At 39.4% G+C, this 19719-nt stretch overlaps 1 protein-coding gene across 5 annotated transcripts in view; it reads left to right on the top strand.

The window, feature by feature from the left end:
• LOC109691805 (phosphatidylinositol 4,5-bisphosphate 3-kinase catalytic subunit beta isoform) overlaps positions 1-19719 on the top strand; it is a 121113-nt gene that overhangs the window by 5761 nt on the left and 95633 nt on the right. For 3 of the 5 annotated variants that reach the window (XM_074059636.1, XM_074059632.1, XM_074059634.1), the window contains exon 2: positions 18633-18736. The exons of 1 other annotated variant lie outside the window; for it this stretch is intronic. The gene's annotated coding sequence lies outside the window, so the exon portion shown is untranslated. Of the gene's footprint in view, positions 1-17999; positions 18098-18632; positions 18737-19719 lie in introns of all 5 variants that reach the window. One more of the 5 variants, XM_074059633.1, reaches the window with a different exon arrangement.

Raw genomic sequence — 19719 nt, 5'->3', positions numbered from 1 at the left:
ACTAGCTAGGATTACAGGCGTGAGTTACGGGACACCCAACAATGTTTTTTTTTTGTTTTTTTTTTAAAGAGAAAAGTTGTCATAAACTGAATTTGTCAGAACTGGAATGAGTGGTTGATTGATCACCCTAATTGTTGGCCTCCTTTTGGAAATGACAGAATGCCAATCTTTGGCATGATTTGTTTATATGCACTAAAATAATTGACCTGACCGACCCAGAGATGCTATAAAGGCTTTAAATTAAAAAAGAAAAAATGATCGCAGAGCTCCTCCTGGAACCTGTCAAGCTCACCACATCCCATAATGTAAGGTATGATAGGGACCATCTAAAAAATTTAGGGCCTTTGACTGTGAAAATCCTGCATAGATGGATCATGTTGTCTTTCTTTGGTAAAACTGGAATTCCCATGTAGAGTGATGAGATTAATTTTGTCAGGGATTATGTTCTGAATTCCAGCTTTTTTCCCTTCTCTCTCTAGCACTGTTGCATTCTGCTGACATGTCCGCTTTATTCTAGCACTTGGTTGTTTTTGGTGCCTGACTTTCCTGGGGTCTGAAGGGATGATACACTACATGTATTGCAAATGTGCCTGCCATTAACTCGTCACCGGGTTCCAGCCTGAAATTCCATTATCTCTTCAGACTTTTATCAATCCTAACTCAGGCTTTCCTCGAGTCCTGGCTCCAGGATTTTTTGGTTTTCCCTTCTCCCCAAGTATGCATGATTCCTTTCTGTTTGTTTTTTGAGACTGGGTCTTCCTATGTATTCTATGGTGGCCTTGAACTTGCTGTATAGCCTGGGCTGGCCTGGAACTGGCGATTTTTCTGCCTCAGCTTCCCTCAGTGCTGGGATTATAGGCATATGCCACCATGACCTTCTCCTTATTTCCTTACAATAGTTTTTTTGCATGTTGGGCATATCACCTGAGGTTGGTGCTTTAAATGGCAGTAGTTTCCTACTGAAATCAAGAGTTTAATCTGGTCAGGTAGTACTGCTAGAGCCAGGTCTGCAGCTCTGTGTCCTCTTTAGTGCAATCCCAGGAGGGATTGCAGCACTCCCTGCCCTGGAGCTTAGTTGCTCCCTGCTCTAGTCACTTGGGAGACCACCTCAAGTGCTCATTTGCCTTCAAGGGAAATGTGATCCTGATTATCCTTGCCTGCAACAGAAGGATTATGTGGATTAAAGGAAATCCGTGGGTAATCCAGAAGCTTTATTTTAAACTGTAGTTTAACCACATTCCTGACCATAGTTGTCCTTGCATTTCTAATAACTAATTTATGATATTTTCTAATTGCACATTTCAATAACTAATTTATATTATTTACCAACTGTACCCCTTCTGTTATTTAGAAGCAATGGCAGTTGTGAAGTACAGAAAAAATGGAAGGAGTCTAAGGAGTTAGATGACCAACCAGCATTGCCCAAATAATTTGGCGTTCACTATGGTTTAACCACTATGCTTGTTAGACCTTGAAGACCTGAATTCCTTGAATTCTTTACCTACTGAGCCACTGGAAGGAATTTGGAGTGACTGTCAACAGGATGTCAGACTCCATTTTGACATATTTAAGGTGATCAGAAGTATAAATTTAATCTAACTTGGAGTCTTCTTTAGTTTGTTTAGAATAATTTACTTTTTTGTTGACAGTTTTTATTTATTTTTGGCAGCACTAGGATTTGAACTCTGGGCCCTTTCCGTTTGAACCACCAGCCAGCCCTTTTTTGTGATTTTTTTTTTGAGATAGGATCTCGAGAACTATTTGCCAGGGGCTGGCTTTGAACCTCCTTTCTCCTGGTCTCTGTCTCCCAAGTAGGTAGGATTATAGACATGAGCCTGGCTTATGGGAAGTTTTCATAGGAATTAAATAACCTGAAGGCCTACCATCCGAAACGTAAGGGATGCTGTTTTGTAGCCAGTTCATTGCTACCTCAGACACATTACTTACACATAGTAACAAACACAGTGACTTATTTGTATTAAATAGTTGAAATGCGATCATTTAAAATTTATTATTATTATTTTTAACAGAATCCAGGGCTTTTTGCTCGGCAAATGCTTTATTACATCCTGGACAATACTCGAATATTTTTATGGTGCTGGGGATCCCAACTCTGGGTCTCACATATGCTAGGCACCAAGCTACCCCTATCTTTTATATATATATATATAAAAATTAACAAAATACGGGTCATTTAATGTAGTTAAATGTTCCAGTAAGTTTGTTTATAATTATCTTTTCAAAGAAGGAAACTCTCTGGAGACACACACCATATATACATACACAAATATAATTTTTCTTTTTTTTTTTTTTTGGTGATACTGGGGTTTGAACTCAGTGCCTCAGGCTTGCTACGCAGGACACTCTACCACCTTAGCCACCAGCACCTGATTCTCTGGTAATGGGTTGGGGTGGTGGTATATGCAAGTAGTGTTGACCTTGATTCCAGAGTATTGGGAATAAGGAAGTAAACAAATTTACTTTTGAATAAATGAACCTGTTCTCTTTACTTGAAAAATGAATAGAGCAAGCATTTGCACTGTTTGATTTTTGTCCCCCGCCTTTCACATATGAGAAAGGAATTTAGGCATTGACATTGTATCTTCACTCAATAGTACTCAGGCACATAAGGGAGATTTCTGGAATCCCAAGCAGTTTATTTCAGGTGAGTGGCTGTTTGTTGTCATTACCAGCCACTGTAAGAGAGCATTCTGTACAATTCTTTACTGTTAAGGAATTGAACTTTGAGTATGCCTCTTCCCACAGACTACTGGACTTGAATTGAGGAGACTTCAATTGGTGCTGGATCCCTTTTCCCCTGAGTCTGAGTTGTTTCTGTGACAATATCAGTGATTGACAAATGTTATTTATCTAATTTTCCTTTAACATTATTTCATTAAAGTTTATTTCCTAAATTGTACTTTTATAAAAGTAAAAAACGGGTCTGGCGCAGGTGGCTCATGCCTGTAATCCTAGCTACTTGGGAGACTGACAGAGATTGGGAGGATCGAGGTTTGAGGCCAGTGCATGCTAAACACAAGCTCTATCACTGAGCTATAGCCCCAGCCCAAGATTATATTGTTATTAGAATTATTATTATTTTTCTGTAGTGGGGTTTAAACTCAGGGCTTACACCTTGAGCCACTCCAGCAGCCCTTTTTTGTGAAGGGTATTTTTGAGATAGGGTCTCGAAAACTCTTTGCCCGGACTGGCTTTAAATCTTGATCCTCCTGGTCCCTCCCTCCTGAGTTACTGGGATTATAGGCAGGAGCCACCGGCACCTGGCTCAAGATTATATTATAAAGCAAATGTTAGTGATATTGTCAGTAATATATAAAGGCTTGTCAGGTGCTGGTGACTCCTGCCTGTAATCCTAGCTACTCAGAAGGCAGAGATCAGGAGGATTTGGGGCAAATAGTTCTCAAGACCCTATCTCGAAAATGCCTAACACAAAAAAAGGGGTGGAGTGTGGCTCAGGTGATAGAGGGCCTGCCTAGCAAGTGTGAGACCTGAGTTCAAATCCTAGTACACCCAAAAAAGGGATATACATATATAGTAAATATATGTGTGTGTGTGTAAAATACATGTGCTTAAAAAGGATCAGGCCCTTCAAAAATATTCCCTAGCTGGGTTTGGTGGTTCATGGCTGTAGTTCCAGCACTTAGGAAACGGGAGAATTTTGAATACAAGGCCAGTCCAGGTACACAGTGAGATGCTGTCTCAAAAAAAAAAACAGTTAAACAGATTTCCTTTATTGATACCAGGTGTCATGTTTGACATACAATAAATAGTCAAGTGGCAAACTAGCCCAGATTATTAAACAGTTCATTTTCAGACTGGAGAACTGTGACTTCAAATCTCCATGCCTGGGTGTGGACGTGGCTCAAGTGTTAGGCATGGGAGGTCCTTGGTTCAGACTCCAGTGTTGCCGAAAAATAAGTAAAAAGCGCTTCTCCACATGCTCGGTAACGAACAAGAATATAAGCGGTTTTATAGCAGTCCTTTTTTGTGAAGGGTTTTATTTCTAGATAGGGTCTCTCGAACTATTTGCCTGGGCTGGAGTCAAACTGTGATCCTTCTGATCTCTGCCTCCTTAGTAGCAAGGATTACAGGTGGGATACTGGCGTCTGGCAGAGGTAGGATATTCTTGTTCCTTTTTTACTTTTTTTTTTTTTTTTGTGGGACTGGGGTTTGAACTCAGGGCTTTGAGCTTGCTTTGAGTTTGCAAAGCAGGCACTCTATGGCTTAAGCCACACCTCCAGTCCATTTTGTTCTGGTTATGTTGGAGATGGGGTTTCATGAACTATGTATGCCCCAGTCTGGCCTCCTAAGTATCTAGGATTACTGGTGTGAGCCACTGGCACCATCACTTTGTTTTTATGATTGTGCATTCCTTGCTGCTAACTTGTATTCTGTGCTATGGATGAACCACAGTTTTGTTTAATCATTCACAAATTGAAAGATATTTGGGTTTTCAGCTTTTTGCCATTATAAAAGAAGCTGTGAACACTCATTTTGTGTGTGTAAATACACATATTTGTGTGAAAGTAAATTTTCTTGGGATAAATGCACACAAGTACAATTCTGGGTTATTTGGGAGTTGCATGTTTACTTTTTTTTTGGTGGGACTGGGGTTTGAACTCAGTACATTTTTGCTCTGGTTATTTTGGAGATGGGATCTTGAGTACCTATTTGCCTGGGCTGGCCTTGAGTTGTGATCCTGCTGATCTCAGCTTCCCAAATAGTTAGGACTACAGGTGCCAGCCCCCAGCACCCATTTTGGCCCTCAAAATTTTAAAGAAGACTTTGAAGTTATTTTAAGCTTGTTATTGCCAGAGCTGGTATTGGAACTCAGGTGTCTTGATTCCTAGATTTTTGACACTTCTATTCATGTGTTAGTTTAAATAGTTATGTAGTCCTCTATGGTTTGTGTTAGGAAAAAGAGTATTTGTTTGTTTCTCCTTTTTTTTTTTTTTTTGTGGCACTTTTTTTTTTGGTACTGGGGTTTGAACTCAGGGCTTCAAGATAGGATCTCTCGAACTGTCTGCCCAGGGCTGGCTTTGAACCACGATCCTCCTGATATCTGCCTTCTGAGTAGCTTGGATTACAGGCGTGAGCCACCAGTGGCCACCTCTACAGTTTTTTTCTCTGTTTTTCATTTTCCAAAGGCTAACACTTAGAACTCATTTAGTTGGCTTTTCTTTCTTTTAACCTCCCTCTTTCAAAATAACTGGTTTGTACTGTTAGTTTTAGATTTTTCATTTTTAGGCATTACCTATTGACTTGACACTGTGAGGATGATATTTTGACTCTTAAACTGTCTCTTTCCCATCTCTCTCTCTCTCTCTCTCTCTCTCTCTCTCTCTCTCTCTCTCTCTCTGTGTGTGTGTGTGTGTGTGTGTGTGTAGCGTGAGAGAGAAAGACAAAGAGTTTGCTCTGTGCAAGTGGAGAGAGAGAGAATAGACAGAATACACATGCTTTGAGTCATACGGATGAAAAATAAAACTAAGGAACTGTAAGCAGTGCCATCCTTGTGGTTCCTGGACCCAAGTATTTGGAATCTAAGAGAAACAGCATATGGACCACATATTGTAGGATAGTGCCTAACTCTTGCAGAGTGTCAGCTCCCAGCTGGTACAAAAATGGAATCATCAACAGGCCATTCCTGCTCTCTATTCTGCTTCCGGATTTTGAAGGGCAAAATCTAGGGCCTTCTAGTTCACCTTTCCTTGGAGTGAGTATTTTCAGGCTCGGGACCCATTTGGAGAGCTTATCTCTTATGAGTGATCTTCTGATCCTACTCCTTTGAAATTCTGAACACCCATCCAATCCAGAAGTCACTTCTGCAGGCAAGAAAAGGTGGCACTGGGGTTTGAACACTGGGTCTTGGGCTTGCTAGGCAGGTGCTCTTACCCCTTGAGCCACTCCTCCAGTCCCTTTTTGTGATGGGTTTTTTTGAGATAGGGTCTCAAGAACTAGTTGCCTGGGCAAGCCTCCTGATTTCTGCCTCCTGAGTAGCTAGGTTTACAGGCGTGAGACTTAATAGTGTCTTTCATAGAAGGTTTGAATTGTAATTACAATCCAGTTTGCCCATTTCCTTTATAAGTCATGCTTTTTGGTATTGTCTGAAAAACTAATAGTCAAAAAATGCAGTCACCTAGATTTTCTCCTAGATGTTTTATAGTTTTATGATTATAGCAGAGGTTGCTCTTGAACTTTTTTTTTTTTGGACTGGGGTTTGAACACAGCCCTCATGCCTAGGAGGCAGGCGCTCTACCGTTTGAACCACTTCACCAGCTCTAAACTTCTCTTAATTGAATTGTTTGTGTGTGTTTGGGACTGGGGAAATTTTATGACAGATTTACAGTTTGTAAGTTTTTCGCTTAGGAGTTTACAATCACAATCTGCGGCAGGCTTTTAAAGTAGGGAAAGTTTGGGGCTCATGGAAAAAAAATTACATCTTAGATTAACCATGCTTTGGCCCAGGAACTGCCCTCACCTGGCTGGGGACGCCCAGGCCCCTCCCCACTCATTGATTATTGGATGAGTATTGGATGAGAATCATCTGGTTCTCCCTTCCCGTAGGTTATTGTAGGTTTTAAATGGACCTGAAGAGCAGAAATACACTCTCTTGGCTCCTGGCTTCCACCTGGCCTTACCGTGCTTCCCTTTGTATTTCCCATGCCTAAATTTTAATAAACTCCCTTTACACCCATGTGTCCTGCCATTTCCGGTGGGATAAAAAGAATTTGAAAATCTTCTGATCACAGACTGCACCAGCACCATTAACATACTCACTGAGTTTTCTAAATGTTCGCAGTATCCCTTGGAAAGAAATTGAAAAATTAAGAATTCTCAAGGAGTTGGGTGTCTTCCATTTTATCAAGATACTGGGCCAGATATATTAAACAAGAGAGAAAATATATGTCCTATCTTTAGTAATGTTATGTTGGTGTTTAGCAAAATTGAGGCAGTGGCAGCCATCCATAGAAGAATCATAAGCTAGATTTTAGCTTAGTTTGTATAGAATTTTTTTCTTTATAATTGATGAGACTATCAAATGAGAGTAATAAACATCATTGTATATGCTTAGTTGAAGGACTTGTGTCAAGGTTTTTTTGAGTAGATAACACAATAAGTAAAATTAGGAGTAGGGCAAAATTTAAGTTCATTTTAGGAACATAATGCATAATAATTTCTCTACCCCTCACACACAAAACCCCCTTATGTTCTAAGCCATGGCATTATGATCCTGTGAGCCTTGTTCTGAGAGTGCTAAAGTGAATGTCTGTCTTGTTCCCTATTTACAGTTGTGGTGACAGTGGAAGATATGCTATGGTTGGTTAATTTTTTTTTTTTTTTTTCAGTTCTAGGGTTTGAACTCAGGGTCTATGCTTGCTAAGCCCTTGAACCACTTGAACCACACCTCCAGCTCTTAAAATATACTGTGATTGTGACTGCTAAAAGCCTGGACAACTGACTTGCTTTTGTAAGACATAGCAGGAACTGAAGAAATTCCTGTTAATGATTTTTACTTTCTAAAATATTCGCATGCCTTTTTCTCTATGAGAGGACAGGAAATTTGTGAGGTTACTTTACCTTTTTATTTCTCTAGAAAGTATGGTAACAGTATTAACTTGCTTGTATATTATCTCACAATAATTAAATACTGTGATATGGACCTGTCAGAGCACTGACTGGTCAAAGTTCAGATCTTTTGGAATGTCAGACTTGTTCTGCTGAAGGATCAAGGCTTTCCTGGGTACACAAGCTGACAGAGACTTTGCATTTCAGAGCTTTACTTTACAGTTGAGAATGGAGGCCCAGAAAATGAGGCTATGAGCTCTAGTGCATGAAGGCCCTGTTGGCTTCCCCAGTGCAGCACAGCTGAAGGAGCTCAGTGTGGGCCCTCCCCACCAACCTCGAATCTCTGAGAGCACCTCATGCTCTGGCCTAGTGTGATGCTTGGCCCTAGTCGCATTCCAGGCCCTACTGCAGAAGGATTTCTTTTTCTTGGCACAGTTGCTTCTTTTTTTTCTTTTTTGGTGCCAAGACCCGGGAGCTTCTTGGGACGTCTGACCAATGACCGAGTCTAGATAATACTGGCTGAGTATCAAGATACTGGGTCAGGGGATTAAAGAGAGGCAGACGCACGCACTCTCTGTAGTAATGCTACCGTGTTGATGCTTACTTAGATGAGTACGGTCGGGGATGCATTTACTCACCTAGGTGGTACTGGGGTTTGAACTTGGCCTCACACTTGATAGGTAGGCGCTGTACTGCTTGAGCCACTCTGCCAGCCTTTTTTGTGTTGAGTATTTTTCTTTTTTTGTTAAATTTTATTAGCATATAATTGTTGTACAGGGGGACACATGGTGATATTTACATGTATGCTTACAATATATCTTAGTTAGATTTATCTCCTCCATCATTCTCCCTCTTCCCCCCTCCCTGTGTTGGTTATTTTTGAGATAGAGTCTCACAAACTGTTTGCCCAAGCTGGCTTGGAACCATGATCCTCACAAGTAGCTAGAATTATAGGTGTGAGCCACTGGTGCCCAGCCTTCTTTTTTTTTTTTTTTAAACTCAGGGCCTCACATTTTCTGTATCACTTGAGCTACTCAGCCAGCCCCTGTATTCTTTCTTAATCATCACTCAGTGGCATTCTCCCTACCTTACACCACCTCCCCTCCCTCTCAGTTTTCAAAAACAGTCCTTTAATTGTCTCCTTGCCTGCAGAGGTGGATATTCTCTTTTAGTCAGAAGACTGGAGCAGTGGGTGTTTGTTTACAGTTTAAGATGCTTTTTAGGATCTCTTTTCCCTGTTCCCTTAGGGCTGAACTTTGGAAAGTTCTGATCTAGTGTCACCATGCCAGGTCTGAATGTATTCTTTATTCTACTTCTGGCATTGCTGTCAGTTTATCCTAAGAGTTTTTCTTTTATACATTTCTATTAGCTAAATAATTGGTCATGGGAAAACCTACTTCATTCATATACACTTTTAATATTACAGTGTGTTGAGTATTTATTCATGGAATAAGTTTGTTGAGAAGATATGTATTTTATGCTGTGTACGACATTGGAGATGCAGAGGGTTTTTTTGAGTTTTGTTAGCGTATAGTCATTGTATAGGAGGGATTCATGGATAATTCTGTGTAGACTTACATTGCATGTCGGTTTGGTTGCCCTTACCATCTCCCTACCCCCAACCCTCTTCCTGCTCCACTTAAAGCAGTTGCAAACAGTTTCATCATTATATTTCTTATATGTGTATGAAGCCCGTCAACCATGTTCCCTCATGGGGTGCACAGTTGAAGAAGGCTCATGGCTTATGGGCTTGACGGAACTTAAAGAGAGACAAATGGACAGATACCATGGTTTATTCTCGGAGTGTGGGATGGGGACCCCTGAAATCCCTGAGCTTTTTCACAAGTGTAACAAGAGTTTTCCAGCAGTAATAAACTTCTGAGCTCTTAATGGACATGATCATGTAATCTAGCTGTCTTCTAGTATGCTGGACAATTAACGATGCTTGCAAAAATGGAAAACAATGGCACTCTTCTGATTGACAGGTTTTGTTTTTTTTTTTTTTGAAAAAAGTGTAGTTTCCAAAAATAAAATGTGTAAAAATAAATTGTTTTGTTGCATATTACATAAGTGTAATCCCAGCACTCAGGAGGCTGAGGCAGGAAGATCATGTGTTGGAGCCACCCTAGGATGTGTGTATCTAACTGTGGCTAGACCATGTGTTATAAAAAAGTTTTTTTGTTTGTTTGTGTGGTTGTTTTTTTTTTTTTTAGTAGGACTGGAATTTGAACTCAGGACCACTTGAACCATGTCTCTGTGGTCCTTCTGATTTCTCCCTCTTGAGTAGCTAGGATTACAGGTGTGAGTCACTTGTGCCTGGCATCTTCAGCCTTTTTTTGCTTTAGTTGTTTTTCACATAGGGCCTACACTTTTTGCCTGGCTCAGCCTCAGACTTCTGTCTTCCTACCTATGCCTCCCAAGTAGCTGGTATTAAATTTGTGACTGCAGCACCCAGCTTGTTCTGTGAGATAGAGTCTTGCTAACATTTTTGCTTAGGGAGCCTCAAACTGTGAGGCTCCTATTTCTGCCTTCCAAGTAGCTAGTCTACTTGCTTTTTTTGACCTCTCATCTCCTTTTTACTCTGTCTAAAGAATTTTGTTAAGTCTTACCCCTACCTACCTGTGTTTGAGAATGGGTAAACTTTGATTTAATTAATTGTAATAAGTAGGCTACATACCATATAATAAATTGAGCAAAATAAGGGTGTTTTTTTTTAAAGTGCTTCCTGAATTTGTTCATTTTGGTATGAAAGTATGTGTTATTTTCAAATAATTTCTCTTAATGAAATATTTATAAATAATTATGTTGTATGGATTCAAAGCTGAGCTCCATACTTTCCCTGTTTTTCAGTGAAAGAAACAGTCATTAGGCTGGTGGATGGCTCAAATGGTAGAATGCCTGCCTAGCAAGCATGAAGGCCCTGAGTTCATACCCCAATGCTGCCAAAAAGAATAAAAAAAAAAAAACCTCTTTCTTGCTGGGTGCCAGTGGCTCACGCCTGTAATCCTAGCTTCTTGGAGGCAGAGATCAGGAGGATTGAGGTTTGAAGCCAGCTGGGGCAAATAGTTCACGAGACCCTATCTTGAAAAAACACATCACAAAAAAAGGCTGGTGGAGTTTCTCAAGGTATAAGGCCTGAGTTTAAACCTCAGTACCATAATAATAAAAAAAAAAAGAAACAGACATGTAAATCAATAAATAAGAATTGTGAGTACTCACAGATATGAAAATGATAAGTAGCAGTAGAGAATGACTTAGGTTGCTAAGTCATTAGCACAGAAAGCTCAGGAGAGTTGACTTTTGAATTGAGACCTGAATGTTAGAAGACCCGGGGCAGAGCGTTCCAGACTAGAAGACAGCAAGTACAAAATCCTAAATTAGTATCAATGTGTGAGGAAGAGAAGGCAAAATCCAGTCTGTAGAAAGTAGTTGGTGAAGAGCAGAGTGGAAGACGGTTTCAGAGGTAAACAGCAGATTGTGCAGGGTCTCTTAGGTCATTGTTAACATCACACAGGGTCTTGTAGTTCAGAGTTGCAACTGAGATAGCATTACAGTGGGGAGCCTTTGGGAGGTTTTAAGTAGGAATTGGAGTGATCCCATTTAAGCTATACCAAGGACATTCTGGTTATTCTGACACATGGCAATTATAGAGACACAAGAGTTGAAGCAGAGATGCAAGAGGATGAGGCAGGAGGGTCACAGGCCAGTCTGGATTACATAGTGAAACCCTGTCTCAAAAAAAAAAAAAAAAAATTAAAGAGAGTTGAAGTGGAGAGAGGGACTAAGAGGGCGTTAGCATAGCATAGCCAAGAAATGCTGATGATAGCTGACTAAGGCTGTGTCGGGAACAGTGGGAATGTTGGGAGACTGGTATGTTTTAGAGATATAAACAGGTTTTTGTTTGATTTTTGTCTTTGTCTCTGATGGTATTTGAGGGAGAGCAGAGCAGGAGGCTATCAATAGCTTTATTTTAGCCTAGTTTGAAATGTCGTCACGTAACCAAGTGAAGGTGTCAAGCAGATAACATACAGGTCTGAAGTTTAGGAACGAGGTTCCTGCTGGAGATAGGAATTTAAAAGTTGTCAGTGTTTGGTGATATTTAACATCAAGGACTGGCTAAGAATTCCTAAGCAAAAAGTCAAGACAGAGGAGAAGATGAATGAGGCTTAAGCTTGGGGCTGTCCAATAATTCTCAGTTATTCTCAGTATTGAATTAAAAAAGCTTGTAGACATATGTGTGTATTCTCAAGTAGATACACTAGCCAGTGACTCATGCCTGCACTCCCAGCTACACTTGGGAGGCTGAGACCGGGAGAATCTTTGTTTCAGGCCAGCCAGGGCAAATAGTTCGTGAGACCTCCATCTCCAAAATAACCAGAGCAAAATGGACTGAAGGTGTGGCTCAAGTGCTCAAGCGGTGGAGCACCAATTTTGCAAGCATGAAGGTCTGAGTTCAAACCCTAGTCCCACCAAAAAAAAAAAAAATGTAGCTATACTGTCTTATTTTCTATAGTTATATTTGACCTCTTCCCCCCCCCCCCCGCCCCAATACTGGGGCTTGAACTCAGGGCCTACACCTTGAGCCACCCCACCAGCCCTTTTTTTGTGATGAGTTTTTTCCAGATAGGATCTCAGAACTGTTTGCCCAGGCTGGCTTTGAACCTTGATCCTCCTGATCTCTGCCTCCTGAGTAGCTAGGATTTCAGGCATGAGTCACTGGCTCCTGACTTGGCTATATGTTTTTATTTATTTTTTTGTGTGAGACTGGGGTTTGAACTTGGCCTCATGCTTGCAAAGCAGGTGCTCTACTGCTTGAGCCACACCTCCAGTCCATTTTGGTCTGGTTATTTTGGAGATCGAGGTCTTTTGAACTCTTTGCAGGGCTCGCTTTGAATCTTGATTCTCCCAGTCTCAGCCTCCCAAGTAGCTAGGATTACAGACATAATCCAGTTTATAGCATTGTTTGTAATTCCAAAAATTCTGAAAACAATCTAAATGCCTATAAAAAAGAATGAGGATTCTATGTGTTGATACAAAGTAATTTCCAGGATATATTGTTAAAGAAAAAAAAATCAGAGTGCAAAAGAATATCTGTAGTACGTTACTTTTTTTTTTGTATGTTACTTTTTGTGTAAGAAAAAAGAAGGAAGTAAGAAAAGAGATACATATTTGTTCATTTGTGGAAACACATACATAGGAAGCAGAAGTCAGAAACTGATGACCTTGGCTTCATACAGTTTCGTGGGGGACATCATGAAAAGGATGTAAGGGAGAGATGGAGTAGCAGGGATGGAGAGGGATGCTTTTCTGAGCATATCTTTTTCTATAGTTCTGACATTTAGAACTATATTAATGTTTTATATAATCAAAGACAAATATATAAAATCTAAAATAGGAAGAAAAATCCAAAAGGAAATACAAAATGAATGCAGGTGACTGTATGTCCAGTGAATGACCACTATCTTGAAAGGGAAAGTAAAAACTAAGCCAATTAACTTTTCGGAATGTTGACTATAAACTGGGGCCTAAAAAACAATGAAAAATCTATAAATGAATGGTCTGAACTCTGAAGTTATTTTCTAGAGTGACATGTTAGGAAGTCCATGATCATTTTATGTGATTTTTTTGGTCTGAACAGGAACAACAACAACAACAGACACACACAAAGAACCAGTGAATAAAAGGTCATAAAAATTTATCACTAAAAAAAACCCCAAAACAAACCAGCAAAACTTACCACTCTAGGGCTGGGGGTATGGCTCAAATGTTGGAGCTCATGAATAAGACCCTGGGTTCACTCCCTGTACTAGGGGTTGGGTGATAGGAGAAGGAGACATTTTATTTGTGGTGCTAGGGATAGAACTCAAAGCCTCCCACCTGAAAGTACTCTATCTCTGAACCACCATATTTCCAGTTTCATATATATATGTGTGTGTGTATATATACACACACACATATATATATGATTAAATCATATATATATGATTAAATTTGAAGGATTGATTCATTTTACTACGGAAAAGTGTGACATATAGCTGTTATTTCCCTTAGAATGAGAATTGAACAAAGTAAAATGCCTTTAGGGTTGGGTAGAATATTGTGTGGCATTGCAGCTGCTGTGGTTTCTTGAATTCTTTTGATGAATATCTTTATCTTTGATTACCTGCATATGCAAAGGCACTTTGCTTGGTATTTGTATTATAATTATATGACTTTCACCTTGTTCTGAGGGATTCACAGTGTCTAGTAGGAGACAAGGAAGTAGCCACCCTTTTTTTGTTGTTTTGGTTTTGGTGGGATTGGGGGTTGAAGTCAGGGCCTTGCACTTGCAAAGCAGGCACTCTATCACCTGAGCCAAACCTTCAGTCCATTTTTGCTTTGGTTATTTTGGAGGTTGGGTCTCACAAACATTTGCCCAGGTTGACCTCAAACTGCAGTACTCCAATATCAGCCTTTCAAGTAGCTAGGATTACAGGTGTGAGCCACTGGTGCCGAGGGCAAGTCACCATTTTTAATGTGTTATAATGAGTAAGGTACATGCACGTCACAGCAGGAACGCATGTGAGTGAACCTGGGGGAATCAGGAACAGTTCTAGGGAAAGTGTGCTTGTGTAGGTACATTGGACCTGGCCCAGGGGTGATGGAGTGGGCAGCATTTGCACAGGAACCATAGGTTTAGAACCTAGCCTCTTTTGTCTTGATATTGCCAGAATTTAATCTAAGTAGTGTTTGGCATTTTAGGTAAACGAAAGATGATGATGTTAATGGGATGATTCAGGTCATGTTTCCTCATTGTTTTAGCTTAAGGAACAAATATTATTGGCAGCAAACTCTGGATGTCTCCCTTTTTAAGGTTCCCTTATTTATTAGACCACAACTTAATTGTGGTGGATGAACAGAGTACCCCAGGTCTTCTAGGTGAGAATGAAAGAAGGCTAAGGTGAGATGTTGTTAGGGGAGAAGAGGTTAACCTCCAAGAGAAGCACAGTGGAATCGTAGAGGAAATATCCTTTCTTTTATTTTCCTTTTTTTTTTTTTTCTTTTGAAATATCCTTTCTTAATGGGACTAGTGTTGGATTTTGGGTTGAGGACCTAAGCCAGTTGAATATGGCCACACTTCAGAATTCAATGGTGAAATCTCAGTTCCAGATGTAGTAGAATAGTTGCTGTCATTGTGTATATGTTGATAGTATTTAGACCCCATTTTGGTTTATTTACTAGTCTATGTGATAGTAATAGGTTCCCATTAAAGTAGCAATATTTTATTTTTTAGTTTTTTTTTTTTTTTTTGCACTATTGGGATTTGACCTCAGGCCCTTGTGCTTGCTAGGTACTCTACCACTTGAGCCAAGCCACAATCCACAATATTTTTAAATATAAAAAGTAGCATATTATATCCATTGTTTTGTAGATTGGTCTTCCCATCCTTCCCCTTGCACAGTGTGCTTTTCACTAAACAGTGAACTACACAGATCTTTACAGAGTATAGTTTTCCCTCACTATCCAAGGGAGATTCCTTCCAGAACACACCAAGGGTACCAAAATGCGTGGATGCTCAAGTCCCTTGTATAAAAGTCCATAGTCATCACATACATACATGTGCTTCATGAATCATCACTACGTTAGTTATAATACCTAATGCAGTGTAAATGCTGTGTAAATATACAATTTTATTTAGGGAACAATGATAAGAATTTTAAAAGCCTGTGTATGTTCAGTACAGACAAAATTTTTTTCTTGAATATTTCCAATCAGTGGTTGGTTGAACCTGTGGATGCAGAGCCAAAGGAAAAGGAAGATGATTCTGTATATCTGCCTGTATATATTCTAGCTTGTTTAGCATTCACTTATTTTAAAATAATTTATTTACCCAATTGTTTATTTGTAAACATTTAGATCATTTACACCTTTTTTTTTTTAAACTCAGTGTTTTGTGCTTACAAAGCAGGTGCTCTACTCCTTAGCCACACACCTAGTCTTTTTTGCATTTTGGTCTGGTGATTTTTGGAAATGGGGTCTTATGAACTATTTTCCCTGGCTGGCAATCCTCCCAATCTCATCCTCCCAAGTAGCTAGTATTACAGGGGTGAGACACCAGTGCCCAGCTTGTTTACAGCTTCTTGTTATCATAACGGTGCTATGGTGAGTAACCTTGTGTAACAGTTATTTTATCATTCTATGCTTGGTTTGTTTTTTGGCGGTACTGGGGATTGAACTCATACTTGCTAGGCATTCGCTCTATCAATTGAGCCACTGTGCGAGCACTTTTTTTGTGTTATTTCTGAGATAGGTCTTATGAACTATTTGCCCTGGCTGGCTTCAAACTATGATCCTCCTGATCTTTGCTTTGTAAGTAGCTAGGATTACAGGGGTGAGATGCCAGCACCCAGTCCAATTATTTTATTCTTTTATACATATAGAATAAATTTTCACATGATGGTACTAATCAAGGGTCTTACATACTTTGATATATATTGCATATAATATATAAGAAATATATAAATATATATTAAATAATTATATAAGTATATAATTACAATATATATTTCCAATTTCCCTTAAGTTGGGGCCCATACTACTTCCATAAAAAGAGATGTATATTTCTTTACAACAAAGAATCTTGGGATTTTTGGCAAACTGATATGTGGAAAATGATGTTTTTATACAGGTTTTTATTTTACTTATTTTTTTCAGCACTGGGGATTGAACCCAGGGTCTTGTGCTTGCTAGGCAAGTGCTCTATCACTGAGCTACACACCCAGTCCTTTTTATTTTGGGACAAGGTCTCACTAAATTGCCCAGGCTGTCCTCAACCTTGAAATCCTCTTGCCCAAGTCTCCCAAGTATCTGGGGTTTACAGGTATGCATCATAATGCCTGGTAATTTTTTTTTCTTTTCTGTGAACTTTCCTTAACTACTTCATAGGGTTTGAAGTAGAAATAGTAATACCTTGATTTATAATGTTTCCTCTGAAGTAGAACACATACGTGGCAGTACTGGAGAAGAATCATAAATCTTAAGGCTGTATAGCATGGTGGATTTGTGCAGGCCTTAGACGCTCATTCTGGAGATCTCGGTGGTCTTTCTCAGAAGGTTTCAGCATAGATTTCACCACTGCCAGGACTTGCATTCTTTTCCTTGATAGTCCATACATGATTTATAGATGGAAATATTAAAGGTTGTAGTTGTCTTAGTAGGCTGCCGGGGGAAAAACTATCAGGTTCAAGAAGAGTAAACAGTATGCTTATTTTATTATTAGCCTATATTTGTCACATTGTGTTTTTTTTCCCTCTCAATTGAAGTATTTCCTTTAATTAATTAATTTAGACAAGGTCTCACTATGTGACCTAGGCTGACCTTTATCTCATGATCCTCCTTCCTCAGTTTCCCAAGTGCTGGGATTATATAGAGTTGTTCACCCGACTTCTGTTACCCCTTTTAAATACTCAAGCTTTTTGTTTTTTTTTCTTTGTAGGACTGGGGTTTGAACTCAGGGCTTCACACATGCAGAGTAGGTGCTATATCGCTTGAGCCACACCTCCAGTCCATTTGCTGTGATTATTTTGAGAAGGAGCCTTGAAAACTATTTCCCTGAGCTGGCCTCAAACCATGATCCTCTGGCTGCTCTCAGCTTCCCAGGTAGCTGAGATTTCAGGCACCTGGCTTAAATTAGTTATTTTTGTGTTGAGTAATTCTCATACTTTTAGGAAATAAGCAGTTTGATATACTTTGATATTGTCTTAAGACATTACTCTTATTTTTAAAATTCATGTTCATTAAAAGACACCATAAAGAAAATGAAAAGATAAACCATAAATTTGTTGAAAACTTAATTCTTTTATATATATAATAGAGACATATGAATATATAATAGAGAAAATACATAGAGAGAGAGAGAGAGAGAGAGAGAGAGAATTTTCATGTCGTAAATATGGCTGGCTTCATGGTATACACTGTGCAGTCACACAGTGCTGCTCACTTAAGAAGAACTCAAGTGCCGGATGCCTATGGCTCATGCCTGTAATCCTGTCTATTCAGGAGGCAGAGATCAGAGGATCACAGTTGGAAGCCAGCCTGTAAATAGTTTGCAAGACCCTATCTCGAAAATACTCAACACAAAAAAGGGCTGGTGAAGTGGCTCAAGGTGTAGGTCCTGAGTTCAAACCCCAGTACCAAAAAAAAAAAAAGTCATGCTTAGTTTAATGCTAAGCCAGCCCTATTTCAGAAGTCTTAAGTTTTGAATGAGCAGCCCTCAATTTATATTTATTTACTTATTAAAAATGTCTTAATGGCCAAAATAATTTACATTTAGAATCAGCTGAACTTAGTTTAAATGATCCCAGTTTTACTGACTACATTCAAAGCATCATAGTCAGGATCCAGTTGAATTTATGCTGTGTTCTCTCCATCAGACTTGATCAGGGTGTTGACCTTGGTGACTCTAGTGTCATAGAGCCTCCCAGCCTGTTTGATCTGGTGCTTATTGCCTTGCTGTCCACAGTGAACTTAAGTAAGTCTTGTTGTCTTCTCAGTGGTGGGGAGTAGAGTGATGATGCATAGTGGTTAAGTTGGTTTTTCCTTGGGGTGCTTTTGCTAGGATTTTTGGGCTGTCTTTAGAGCCACAGTGGTGTGGGCAGCCAGAGATAGCTGATGTATAGATTCCTTTCAGCTTTGCAGTTTTGGCCTTCAAAGCTTTTGCTTTTGGCTTCAGGCTCTTTCTTTGCTTATGGTATCATCTTGATGAAAAGGCCTTACATTTTTATTTTGCATGGGCAATTTAATGTAGCCAGACTTGATCCTGAATGTATATAGTCTATTAGTTAATAAGAAAAAGACAGTGCAGTAAAAAAAGGTCATAAATTGAGAGCAAAGGAGCACCAGATATTAATAAACAAAATAAAAACTCTTTAACTTCATTAGCTCTTCAGCCCCTATATTTTAAAATGTGGATAGTCGTGAGCAAGTGAATAGCACATAAGTAATAAAATTTCAGCATTGCCCATTTAGACTAATACCTCTTGTCTTCAACCTTTTTTTTTTTGTAGTGAATCTTCCAATCTGAAAAAGTCTTCCAAGAAAATTTCAGTTTTAAAAATAAGTAATGTCACCCATTTTCCTAAAAGATTGAAATGGGAGCTATCATTTTGAGGTGAGTACCCAATTTTACATTTTTAATCTCTTACATTAGTTTTCTAGAAGTTAAATATGGAAGGAAAATGTGAATATTGGTTAGATTCTGAATGTTTTAGTAAATCTCTGAGGTGTTGGAAATCCTAGGATTTGCTTTAAGACAGTCTGATATTTAGGGTTATGTAACACAGAGTTAAGAACAGAGCTTCATGAAGGAAAAAGGGCAGGGGTCGAAAGTAGTAGTGGAAAACTTTTTAAGGAGGTTAACTGACAACTGAAGAAGCTTTTGGTTTCTTGAGACAGGGTCTTACTATGTTGTGTTTGGTGGTGCTGGGGATCGAACCCAGGACACTATGCAAGCTAGACAAGTGTTCTACCACTGATCTGTATCACCAGCCTGGGTGGGGTGCGGTGGGGCTCACTGTGTAACCCAGGGTAGTCTCGAACTTGAGGTCTTCCTGCCTTAGCCTCCTAACGCTGGGGTTCCAGGAGTACACCACCATGCCTGGCTAAGAGATTCATTTTGGATTTGGCAGTTAGGTCATGGATGATCCCAGCAGGATCAAGTTCAAGGGAGATGTTTATGACTGAACTGAGTGAAGAGTAGACAGAGGTGATAAAGTCTGAGTATTTCAGCTCTTAATTCATTTACTAAACCACCATGTAGGTACTTAGGGTGCAGCATCACCTCCCTGAGCACTGGAGTTGTGGTTACAGTGACTGTATTTTGGTTCAGACGTCATACAGGTCTGTTAATGCCCAGCTGTTTTCCAAGCCCATTTTTATTCTCAGTTCCATTGGTTTAGATAGTAAAAATAACATGGACTACTTATATTGTTAATAAAACATGCATGTTCTGCCAGGGATTGTCTCGCTTGCTAGGTATTTTAGCACTAGCAAGTAGTGTATATTAGGTAAAAGAGCATTAGAATAGTTTAAATATTATAGAAAGTGATAAATTTCTTATCCTGAGGAGGTAAGAAAGTTTGAAATCAAAAACTT

The sequence above is a fragment of the Castor canadensis genome, chromosome 17 (assembly GCF_047511655.1).
Source record: "Castor canadensis chromosome 17, mCasCan1.hap1v2, whole genome shotgun sequence".
In the NCBI taxonomy this organism is placed as follows: Eukaryota; Metazoa; Chordata; class Mammalia; order Rodentia; family Castoridae; genus Castor; species Castor canadensis.
This window is presented reverse-complemented; position numbering and strand designations above follow the sequence as displayed.